The sequence below is a fragment of the Oreochromis niloticus genome, linkage group LG7, assembly GCF_001858045.2.
Source record: "Oreochromis niloticus isolate F11D_XX linkage group LG7, O_niloticus_UMD_NMBU, whole genome shotgun sequence".
NCBI lineage: Eukaryota > Metazoa > Chordata > Actinopteri > Cichliformes > Cichlidae > Oreochromis > Oreochromis niloticus.
Genome location: NC_031972.2, coordinates 13,700,520 through 13,713,412, shown reverse-complemented (window position 1 = coordinate 13,713,412; position 12,893 = coordinate 13,700,520). Strand labels below are relative to the sequence as shown.

The following is a 12,893-nucleotide window of genomic DNA, read 5'->3' as shown; positions in this document are numbered from 1 at the left end:
CACCCGTGTGTACACCTGTGAGCATGAGCGCGCTTGTATTTAACAGGTTCCTTCATGTAATGATCTGCTAGAGGGTGTGGGGAGCCATAGCCCCGTCCTCCAGGGCATGAAGGAGGTATGGAGGAGATCCAGGCTCCAGACATCCAGAGGCCCTCAGAGCACAAGAGACCAAGGAAGACCAACGGAGGGGCAACCGTGCCACTCTCCCGGAAAGAGCTGAGGAGAGCCCCAGATGAGGGGTCACTCAGCAGCTGCGGAGCAGAAGCCAGGGGGGGTTGCAGTGACGTGCCCATGAGCTCCGCCCGCAGCCAGCTGTGCCAGAGTGACCGAGCCCCAGGCCGAGAGGCCGAGGGCACCCCACCCCCCAAAGGGGCCCGAGCGAGCCCCAGGCTCCAGGCCTAAACAAACAGCCACCAGGAGTGAGCCGGTGCGTACCCGGGTGCCCATCCCGGGACACCAAGAACCACCAATGCACCGATGTCTGAGGGCATCTGCCACTGGCAGGGGGAGTGGTGGGGGGAGATAGGCCTCCATACCTTGGAGGGCCTGAGATGTCCCTAGAGAGGTGGCGTCTGATACCCGACCTGACATATAGACACAGACAAACAGGCTCGCACAGATACAAACACCCATTCCCACCCTCATGCTCTCATATGCAAATACTCAGCACTCACCCAACGTGGAGACAGACATAAATAGACACTGTACACACAATCACACTCCCCAAGCGTACTCTATACCCCAGGTCTAGGTACCCTTGCCCCTAGAGGGGGAAACTGCACCCAGACCCAGGTAGTTACCCTCTTCCCTGGGGTGGAGAGAAGCAGACCGCCCTGACTCGGCAGCAGCAGGGAAGCCCCACAATCCAGACCCCAATTGGACGGCCAACTCCTCCTCCCAGCCCCCCCGCTCCAACAGGCCGCAGAGAATGGGGGTGTGTGAAGACTCCAAACCTCCCTCCGCCCGCTCATATGTAGTGTTGATGCATGTGTGTTCTAAGGTGCATTTAAAACCCAGGAGGGCATGGAGCTACCTGCCAGAGAGCAGCAGGTAAGCGCATAGCCCCTCCTGATAGCCCTCAATGTATACGTGTATTTAAAATTGAGAGGTGGGCAACGGCGCCAGGGGTGAGGTTGTACACCCTGATGGTCTTCTGGATGCCGTGTAGCGTGTCCACCCCCAAGATCCTATATGTATGTGTTATGAGAGTGTGAGTAATGTGAATGTCTAAGTTGTGGGATAAAACTGAGGCACAGGCAGCCAGAAGGGGACAGAGGAGGGGATGCCTCCCCTGCACCCTGGTGACACACCTTTACCCCAAGGCCCTGGATGTGTGGGTGATTGTGGTGGAGCGGGAAGAGGGAGGCAGCTGGAGATGGGAATGTAACTATTTTGATAACGCAGTCAACAAATTAAGCAACTTACTGGATTACTGTTAGACTATCTTACAAAAAATCTTTAAAACTGAAAAGAAGTAAGGCAGAAGAATCGTCTACAGGCAGTAGTTTCTCAGGTTTGACTTCAAGCACGATTTCTTAAAAATTGGAAGCATTTTCACCCCTGCTGAACAAACTTCATGCTGCACCGGATCAGGCTGCTTAGAGCTATGTACAGTGGTATGACTGGTAGATGAGTAGCGGTGCAAATTCGCATAAGGGAACCAATCCAACAACCTTCACACCAGCACTACGGTATTATTAGTTGCAGAGAGACAATTTTCTTCTTTCTTTTTTTACTTTTATTTTTTAGATTTATTTTTGGGACATTGCACTGCACAACACAGGGGAGAATCAAACCCAGGCCCCTGTGGAAGCCTTTTGGCACATGGGTCACCTGCTCAACCTGGTGAGCTATAACAGTTGGCCTCTTTTATAAAGCGAATAAATCAGTGCAAGATGTCAGGAGATTGGACGGGTCCTGCTGATGATTTCATCCTTTGGAAGATTTGTTGTTGGTGTCCTTTTTTTGATTCCTTAAATTTTCCCACACAGATTTGTCTCATTTTCACTCTTCATTCATTCTTCAAGTTTTGTACGGTGGCCCTGAGAGGTCAAACACAAAAATTGCTGCAAAAGCAACCAAAACACAACAGAAGTTAAATAAAATAGTTCAACATACAAAATCACAAAATCAAAAAATAACACTAATGTGACTGGAGAGCTGCGTAAGTGACAGGAACTGAAACATGCAAAGGATTGCGCTTAAGAGAAGTGGAGGATTTGTTTGTGTTGTGTTTGAGAACCGATGCAAGGTAATGTGTGCTGTAATCACATGACGCATATAATACTGTAGATACATGTTTGATGTTCAGTCATGCTATTGTCTCCCCTAAATCACATTCACTGTGTTTCGTGAGCTTTTTATATTCAACCTTTGTTGGATTTTGTGTGTTTTTGCACCGTTTTTCTATTTGCTGCTTTTTTCTGACATTGCAGTTCATTTGATCTCTCAGAGCCACCGTAGTTTAGGGCCTAAAGATCACTGGTTTGGGTTTAGGAAAAGACTGTGCTGTCAATAGCACAAGCTGACTAGAAATCCACCAACACTTATTATTGGGATTGCAGTTATATTTTTAGAAAGCTAACTGCTACCCAGAGGCCAGCTGCACTGCTGTGAGAAACTAAAGCCAGGTAATGGTCTCAGTTAATCCAAAAACATGTCTCCTCCATGAAATTCTATAGCATTAACCATCAGCAGCCAATCATGCCATTACTTGCTGTTCACGTTCATCGGGGCCTCGAAGCACTGTAGCAGTCAAGTGCTGTAGCTTATATCAGCCACTGCACAGTAGCGTACTGATGCAATTTGCTATAATTGCCAATGACATGATCTGACACAAAGTATAGCTCCAAACCATCTCAACAGATGTTTCACTAGTGCACCTTTTGGTCCTTTGAGCAAAGCATTCCTCACTTACCACTGAAACCTGCCAAGTTTATCTGATGACAGAAGGTAATGGCAGGGCGAACAGGGAGTCATTAGAGAAGGTAAAGGCAGTGCACTGTGGAGTGTTTTGGGGTTAAATAATAATGTCTAAAACTTGTAACAATCCCCAAAGGCTTTAAGCCTAACGTGCACTTGCTGCATGAAAGTCTGAGTAAAGTACAGTTTTTTACCCTCAGGTTGCCCCTTGACTTTTAAAAAGTTGTCCTCATTTAGGAACACGTAGGAAAAAAGATTCTCTTTCACTCGCTCCCACTATCTTGAGTGGAAAACTTTAACTCACCCACATATCTTACCTTGGGAAGCAGGCAATCTTCCATGTATCTACAATTATCTTTCAAGCCTGTGGCATTCCTGTCTGCATACCATTATGATTCAATTATGACTAGACTGTAGCTTGTTTACTGTTCTCATTATGTACTTATTTAGGCTATAGCTTATGTGAGTTTGAAGTATTTTACTTCTTTATTCATTTAAACTCTGTCTAATGTCTACAAGATTACACATATATTATAATAAGTCTAGAGTTTTATGTACATCTGAGATCACTGAGTTGCAGTTGGGTATTTTTTTACACCCATAATTTTACTCTTATTGAGAAATGGAATCCACTGTCCTGCTTTTAAAAAAAAATAATCTGCCACAGAGAAGGCCTTCGTTTTTCATTTTAAACATCCAAGCTTTTCATGTGCAGTTTTTGTGACCTATAATACTATTGGGTCAATTAAAAGCATGACATACAAAAATAAAAGCTGTAAGATTATGTTTTTATTAGATGCCAAATCCTTCAAATACATTAAAATAACTGCTTCAAAATCATTTTGATGGTACACTGACTCTTCCATTCCCATTCCAGCTTCTGCTCTGGCAGTATATAAGCTGGGTGAGTGGGTACAATCTCCCGGGAAAGGTGCATTGCCAAGGACGCTGAGAATGGAGCTTGGCAAGATACAAGGCCAAGCAGCAGGGGACTGGCTGAATGACCTCTGAATGCAGAGTCAAGAGGGAGCAATATGCAAGGAAGCAGGAAAGAACAAGCCCGCATACTATTACAGTGACATGCGATTGTACACTTGGGGTAAAATTTCTGGGAATAGCTGAGAGAGTAAAAGATGAGGAGTAATCTTAAAGGGGACATATTTCTTTTGAAATGTATTTTAAGCAATATTACTTGGGCATTTGCACATTATGCAGCCTCATAATAACAGAACAGCAATGGTTTGGGCATCCTACACCCCCTTTTTCAAGTACAATTTGTAAATGCTCTTTAAAGCAACTGAGAAAATTCAGTTGTCTTTTAGGGGATTTTCACCCATTCTCTCTGCAAAAAGCGTTTTAGCTCCTGTGAGATTCTCAGGCTGTCATGCATGCACTGTTCTTTTGAAGAGCACCCACAGATTTTCAGTTTAGGTCAGGGGACTGTAAGGGCCAACTCAAAAAAATTTCCCCCGCCAAATTTTTTGCTTTCAGAATTTGCTGTAATTTAATTGACTCTATTCTTCCCTCTAACACTGAAATACTCTGTATGCCACTGAAATACAAACGCAAAGTATACAGCTTGACAGTTGGAGAGGGTCTTACGTTTCATCCCTCTAAACATGGCTTTGCACATTGCGAGTAAAGTTTCACTACATAAGGGCCAGACCTCTGCAAAATCTCCCTCCAGCTTTTTCGATGTACCATTCTAGTAATCCCAGTGTTGTCTTTAAAAGTTTTCACAAGCTTAAATCAACCTCCACCGTTTCTGTCAAGTGCCACTGATGGACTCTTTCATGGACATCAGGTAATTTCATTTTCAGAGTGATGGGTATCTTCTTAAAATATCCCATGGCTGTTGGTTGTTAGGACAAGCTTTGAGAAATCAGTTGATTTCTAAAGATTGAAATCTGCATTGTGTACTTTTATACTAACACAAATGTTTACTTTTAACACAAGTGTTGAGTAAAATTTGCAGTAATGTAAAAGTACTTCTACTTCAGTTACATGAAGTTTGGGATCTCTGTTTTTGCCAAAAGGTTTGTTGTGATAGGTTGCTACATTCTTCAAAACTATGCCATTGTTTATGACATGCCTGAATGACTTAGTGCCCATGGCTTGAACTCACTAAACCGGTTTGACGCTGTGCAGTTGACCGGTTTAGCCACCCAATAATATAGATTGGCTGACGGCACAAGTACTGGATGCAATTTCATGCATTAATTTATGCACTTACTGTAGGTATTACAATTTTGCTGCAAAATTATTTTTAAAATATATACATGTAGTAATGTGGCCCTCACTGGACCTGGTAGCAGCACTGGTTTCCAGTGTCATGTATTGATTTAAAGTAAGCACCAATTCAATTTTTCCATTACAGCTGGTGCCCAACAAAGACTGATGAAAGTTAGATCTGCTGAGGCAACAGGGAGCGGTCTCTGTGCTGACTGATCATTATCTTTTGTCCTTAGCCTGAGCTTCAGCTCTGTGGGTCACTTACTGTACAGCTCCTACTAGCAGCTGGCTTATCATCCATCTTGGACTCAGCTACTTTTCTAATAGCATTACAAGCAAACAGCGATAAAGTCATATGTTGCTGCAGCACTGCAAGTGATGATGAAATGGTGTTGTTAGCTGAATTGATAAATTGATAAATTGATATATTTTGGATTTAAATGATAGAAAAAGTGGAAGTTTTAATTTGAGATTGAGTGCTTACAGTAGCTGGTAAAGCAGATGTTCCACTGCTCACAGGACAGCTGGTTCCTTTCCCAGCTCCTCCATAAAGTACATCAGGAGAGGAAGTTTACCACTTAACCCCATCAGTTAAGTGTTAAGTAACATGGAGACCAATGCAGCATTTGATGCAGCCAACTTTATAGAGCCCACGGGACATGTGGAAGAACCTTAGCAGAACATTTGCTATCTTAATTTGTTTAATATAATACTAAAGTGTAAGTATTTCTTAATTAGCCTGAGGAGGCACCACACACCACTGATACTACTGAGCCATTTAAGCCTTTTGATCTGCAGTGTATAGTGCTGAACAGAGAAAGGCTTTTTTGAAGAAATTTATTATGTTTTATTTGATTTGATTTCATTTTATTTTTGGTTAGCAATAGAATTTCTAAGCTGATCACATTTATGTTCCAGTAGGCAGATTAAGCATACAGTAATAGACTAACCTTTTATGCCAAATTATGCCATCACCACAGCCAGGTGGCATGTTTCCATTTTTTTACATTAAAATGCTAAAAAATACACTATTTACATTTTGCACTGCTTTTTCATAGATTCCAATTCTCATATAAATGACATGTATGTATTTTCCCGATGTGCTGAACTATAGCCCAACTTTCCTGAATTAGCAGAAGCGCTAAAAATGCCACCGATCATTAGAGAGCACTTGGTTTCTAGGTTATCCTCCCTTCTGTGTCATCAGTCTTCATGTTAGTTACTTGTCTTCTGATTACTTCCTGTTTTACTCCCTAGTTAGTTTTCTAAAACTTCCTGCTTTCTCTCCTTTGTGATTGTCTGCCTTGCCTACTTGTTTTCACGTCGATCTTATTTCCACCTGTACCTAATCCCCAATCACCCCTATGTGTTTTGAAATATCCCTGGGTTTCCCCTAGTTATCAGTTTATTCTCCCGTTATTCTTTGTGCATATATTTTTACTTCATAGTTTTACTTTCCCTATTTACATATTGTGTACCTTTGATTCTTTTTGCTTGCATGGGCATTGATGGCTCACCTTTTGATCATTAAATATGCCTCTCAGTCCTGCCTTTGGGTCCTCTCTCCAATATTCATGTAATTTAGAAATTACTCAAATTTTGCTAAATCTAGCTCTGCTTAGTCTATTTGGTGATGGAAAAGTGCCGCAGTCTAAACTCTAATTTCATTTCATTTCAATTAATGCAGTCTCAATTCAGTTGTCATACAATGGCTCATGCTTGCAAAGCAAACAGATTTTTTTATAAGATATTTGTTAAAAAGTGAAAAAACTGAAGCATAATATTAATTCAGATCCTTTAGTTGGTCCTTGGTTGAAGCACCTTGGCAGCAATCCCAGATTTGCCTGTCCTTGCCTTGACAGGATGAGGTTTGCACACATGAACAACTACATATCTTCTGTTAAATTAGATGAGGACAATTATTGAAAAGCCATTTCAGGGTCTCTCCAGAGATGTTTGCTTCCTGTAAGGGCCCTGGATGTGCCACTCATGGACACTCTCAGAGTTGTTTCTTCGCCATTGTCTAGGCTATTTTCTTAGAAAATTACTGTTTCTCAAAGTATAAGTCTCCTCTAGGTCTGATTAGTTTTCCCAGCCAATTGCAAACCTGTTTTCATGGGTTATATGAGTTTCATGGGAGGAGATTCCATACTGTATGAGTGTCGAGTTCTGCAGTGATGTTCTAGTGAAAGTGTCTTGTGTCTTCACATAGGATCTTCGGTTCTTAGTTACATCTTTTAACAAGATCCCTGATGATCAGATTGAGTAGGCAGGTAGCTGTTAGGAGTCCGGATTTGTTTTGTATTTTTAAACTCCTTCTTCTGTCTTAGTGTTCTTGGGATCCTTTAGTGCAGCAGAAGATTTCTATGTAATTCTCCAGGTTAGTCACTGAGGAGCATCTTGTGGAAAAACCCTAAACTTGCTTTATTTCTCATGGCTGCAGGGGGGAAATGTTCAGTTGAAAAAAGTAAGTCAATTCAACTCAATTTTATTTTATTTATATAGCGCCAAATCACAACAACAGTTGCCTCAAGGCGCTTTATATTGTAAGGTAGACCCTACAATAATACAAGTCTTTATAAAAGCCTGTGTGAAAATGATCCAACTTCTAACTTCAGTAATGGCTTCAGTATATGGAGTGTGTGGTCTCTAATGCTAACCTCACCCAAATCCAATGCTAAATGTGAGGCTTCAAAATACTAATACCAAATGTTGTTGTGGCTATGCAAGCCTTTTTGTACAGTCTGCACTTCAACTTCACTGCTGTGTTTAGTCTTATATACACTCTCAGGTGTCAGATTTCATATAGACAAATAACAGCCTTACCAAATGTTCCTGGGCTTTATTCTTAAAGTGGTCATTGCATACACAAATCAGTGTTCAAAAGAGATATCTGACTTCCAATGCAGAGGTTGGAACCTATAAAAACCAAACTTGATGGGAAAACACGTGGACCTAAATTGAAACCCTAAGAAATGTGCATGAACCTTTTGGAGACAAATGAAATCGCAAAAGAAAATGGTGAGGTAGTGAACTGGATCAAGACTCGTTGAGGAATCTACATAAAACAGTCCCTCAACTCATCCATTAAATTTCACTTTATATTATTTTGTATTATTTAAAGATTCTTTTTATAAAGATTTCAACCAGCAGTGGTATTTGGGCATCTTCTAGTACCCACAAACTACTCTTAAAGTGTCTTTCAATTGTAAAACATCGCAAATCTCAAATCAAATTCTGCATTTCATCCCTGCTGTCTCATCATCCCATTTCACACTCTCAGCAGGCTACAGTGGTAGCTTCTATTCAGTTTTTGTGAGTAAAATAGCAGCAGTGAATACTAGTGTGCTGTAAGGCAAAAAAAAATTACATTTTGGTTTTGCTTTGTCATTACGTGGGATTCAGTGCTGATTGACATGGAGAAAACACATTTAAACCATTTCCAATATAAGGCTTTAATGTCACAAAGTGTGGGCAAAAAAGCCTACGACTGCATGGCAAGTAGATGGCAAGTACACCCTGTACAGACTCAGGATACTAGAGTTACATGTCAGTCCAAGTTAAATCTTTGGTACTTCTTCTGATACTTCACTACGGTGCATAGATTAAAGTCAGTGACAGGTGATAGCTGCTGATTATTTTCTCATGCAGGGCAACAGACATGAAATACAATGATGGATCTTCAGGGCTGGTGTGTAGTAAGCAATCAAAACACTCCTATACTGCAGCTATAAAGGGAAAGCGTTCATGCTTAAAGTGTAAACCCAGTGCATTTGCTGACACACAAACACACTCCCTCTGTCAAGCTTAAATCAAGTCTTCAAGGAGGTTGCAGACCTGAAATAAATAGAATTCACCAGAAGCGCTTTGCTCCAATTCTCATACAAGTCCCTTTTGGTACTCTACCTTTTTAAATCTTAGCTACCCCGTGTAGAGGGCATTGACTTCCATGACAGTAAGTTGTTACTGTGGCTCATGAGGGCAGTACCAACATTAATATTGAGGCTTCTGTTGGATCTGTTTATCAGCTTTGTGAATAGATCTAATAATCTGGCATCACCTTTGAATGGAGGAAAACAATAAAACAATCAATTAAGAGTTAGAATCATCCATGGGAAATCTAGACAAGTTAATAGTTCAATAAGTTTCATAAAATACCCTAGACTGTTGATTTGGAACGAATAATTAAGTAACTGCAATCAAAGGTACATCTCAGTAGTCAGTGATGTTGAAGGATTTGAAAGTTCTGGATAGCACAGGTTGGCAGGATTCACACCTAAGCAACAATAATTACACCATGATATATATATGATAATTTATTTACAAACGTAATGAGGAAAAATTTAATTCAATTCAATTTTATTTATATAGCGCCAAATCACAACAACAGTCCCCTCAAGGCGCTTCATATTGTAAGGTAGACCCTACAATAATACATACAGAGAAAAACCCAACAATCATATGAGCCCCAATGATCAAGCACTTTGGCGACAGTGGGAAGGAAAAACTCCATTTCAACAGGAAGAAACCTCCGGCAGAGCCAGGCTCAGGGAGAGGCGGCCATCTGCTGCTTCAGACATCCTGTTGAAGGGAGCCAGAGATTAATAACAGGTATGATTAAATGCAGAGAGGCCTATTAACACATAGTGAGTGAGAAAGGTGACTGAAGAAGAAATACTCAATGCATCATGGGAATCCCCCAGCAGCCTACACCTATTGCAGCATAACTAAGGGAGGATTCAGGGTCACCTGATACAGCCGTAACTATATGCTTTATCAAAAAGGAAAGTTTTAAGCCTAATCATAAAAGTAGAGATAGAGATGGATAGAGATAGAGAAGAGGGGCCTGAAAACTGAAGGCTCTCCCTCCCATTCTACTTTTAAATACTCTAGGAACAACAAGTAAGCCTGCAATGCAAGAGCGAAGTGCTCTAATGGGGTGATATGGTACTATAAGGTCATTAAGATAAGATGGGGCCTGATTATTTAAAAACTTGTATGCGAGGAGCAGGATTTTGAATTCAATTCTGGATTTAACAGGAAGCCAATGAAGGGAAGCCAAAACAGGAGAAATATGCTCTCTCTTTCTAGTCCCTGTCAGGACTCTTGCTCCAGCATTTTGGATTAACTGAAAGCTTTTCAGGGAGCTTTAAGACATCCTGATAATAATGAATTACAGTAGTCCGGCCAAAAAGTAATAAATGCATGAACTAGAAAAAACAGAAAGATCCAATTAAGACTATTTAACTAACAAAGAGAAGACTATATGTGTGAAGGAGATGGAGAGAGTGTCTGCCGTAGGAATGTGTGTGCCTCTTTGTTCTTCCACATGTAGTTGGCTGGAAACAAAGAGCTTTCGATTTCCTCACCTTGTCCGGTGTTGTTTAAGTAAAGTAAAAGTAAGTAAAAGGTACATATGGCGCCAAGCTAACAACACTTCAAGTCGGTTTTCCAGTTGTTGATCAGAGTAGAATGGTTTAGTCCAAACAGGGAAGTGTGGTGGTCCAATTCATTTGCTGTCTTTTGACTTCCACACAAAGGGAAAAGTGTAGTTTCCTCAGTCCTATGTTAACCAAGTTAGCATTTGGTGCTAAACATCTCACAACAACACCAGCTAACATGATGACGTTAGCTGCTGTTGCTAACGTAATCTTTTAACTTGGTTCAAGTCACGGGAACATAGGATGGCTGTGGCTCAGGTGGTAGAGGTGTCTACCAATTGGAAGGTAAGTGGTTCAGTCGTCTGACTCCTTTCCATGTTAGATTAGATCAATGTTAGGTTAATGTTAGAAGTGCTTAGCTTCTGTATGAAAGCACTATCAATGTGTGATTCGGTGAATGAAGCTTAGTAGAACATAGAAAACATTTTGGGTGATCAAATGGAGTAGGAATGCATCATAAACATACCAGTCCCTTTTTTTGGTTAGTGGTGTCTACCAGCTAACCAGGAAAACTTTCACAGAATGTCACATCACTATAGTTAGAAGGTTTCTTTTGTGTGTATCTGCTTGCAGAGCACACAGAGGTGAGCCTGGAGGTCAGAACAGTGAAGAGCAGCCTTCTCACCTCTTAGGTGAAAGTGGAAGGAGAAAAGAATGGAGAAATGGACGGAGAATGGAGAAAAGAATCAAACAGGGTAATGGTACGTGTAGTAATAGTAAGTGTCCCATTACAAATCTAAATACAAAGTGAACTTTTACTTCTTAGTTTGGAGGCTGGGTTTACAGCACACTGTCACCTCGAAAGTCAGAGCATTCCCACCAACTGACTGAACAATCCAACATGTAAACACAATGAGAACTTTAATCTGCACTGTCAGTACTATGTATTTGTAATTCACTAGATAAGCCATATGCAGCACACTGACCAAGCTCTGTCTATGAATGTGCGGCAGCAGCAGTAGTTTTGAGCTAAAAATAACCCCAAAACAAAACAAGCCTTGTGCTGTAGTGCTCTGCTTTTGTTGTACTTTACTTAGGTGCAAAAATAATTATATATACACACCGTCTTAAGCCAATGAGGTGAGGCATCTGGAATGTCGCTGGTCCTTGTGTGTTGAAAGAGATGGAAAGAAGGTTTTGGCACTGATCAGAATACCTCCTCTGTGCATTCTTTTGACGTTTACTGAACACAACCAGCTGGGAGAACACCTTGGGGCAGATCCAGAAACAGCTATACATCTGGAAGCTTCTCAGGATCCTCCAGAGAAAAACACACTATCGCGACTAAATGGAAAACGATGGATGGATGAATAGATGGATGAATGCACTTAGCTGCTGAATAACCGTGACACATACCAAAAAAAACCCTAATTTGTCAAAACATGTCATGAATGCTACAGTATATTACAGAAGCTGGTAAATATCCATACACTGAAATGTCTGAATGAGTAAATTCAGCTTGTAAATAGAGTTGTTCACAAACAGTACTGCAAATGACGTGCACTTAATCCAACCTGCCAAAAGTTTCTCACTTCAAGGAAATACTAACAGGATCTGGCAAAAAGTCGTGTAGTCTCTGTCAACAAGTCAAAGAAACATAATGATAAGGAGTGATTAGGGATTTGCTTCCACTGCTGTATGAACAGTATGTCAGCATTGTTTTGATCATACCTTTTCTTGCTCTGACTAAGTAGAAAAGTAACTGATAGAGGCAAACACTTTGAAAACTACACATGCCGCTTCCTCTCCTTTCTCCATCTGTCTCTCACACACACACAGTACAATGTTCACTCCGGAGTATATGCAAGCCACAGGAGCAAGCCCCATTTTTAAGGTGGAATGCCAGTCGATGTGAGCAGATCCATCAGTGTTCGTCTCCCACTGAGATACGGAGATGATGGATGGATCTAATGGATTGATTTAAGACTCAGCTCCCCGTACTGGCTCACTGTATAACTGAGTGAATGCGAGAGCAAATAACTTCAGCTGGTGGGGAATGCATTTATACCGTGCACTTCCTCAACAGCTCATCCGGCTCAGTTCATCCATCACTCCGGCTGATTGTCATGTTAGGCTTTCTCAAGGTTATTCTGTATGCATTATTATTTCTTAATAAGGAGGTGGTTTGACACCAGCATTACTAGATCACTTTGTTTATGTTTACTTTAATACCAAAAAGATTATTTTTTACCCTGGGCCTTCTTGGAGTGACTGATTAGGAAGCTATACATTATGTCAGTTGGGATTATATTACAGATTGGATTCTGCGATACTGTAATTACCTGTTACCTGACAATA

General features: G+C 41.1%; 1 long non-coding RNA gene across 1 annotated transcript; it reads left to right on the top strand.

The window, feature by feature from the left end:
• The first annotated feature begins 10,613 nt into the window (after window positions 1-10,613).
• Window positions 10,614-12,671, top strand: LOC109203051 (uncharacterized). The gene is made up of 3 exons (XR_002063019.2): window positions 10,614-10,880; window positions 11,169-11,296; window positions 11,793-12,671. It is a non-coding gene; the product is annotated as an uncharacterized LOC109203051 (long non-coding RNA).
• The last annotated feature ends 222 nt before the right edge of the window (window positions 12,672-12,893 follow it).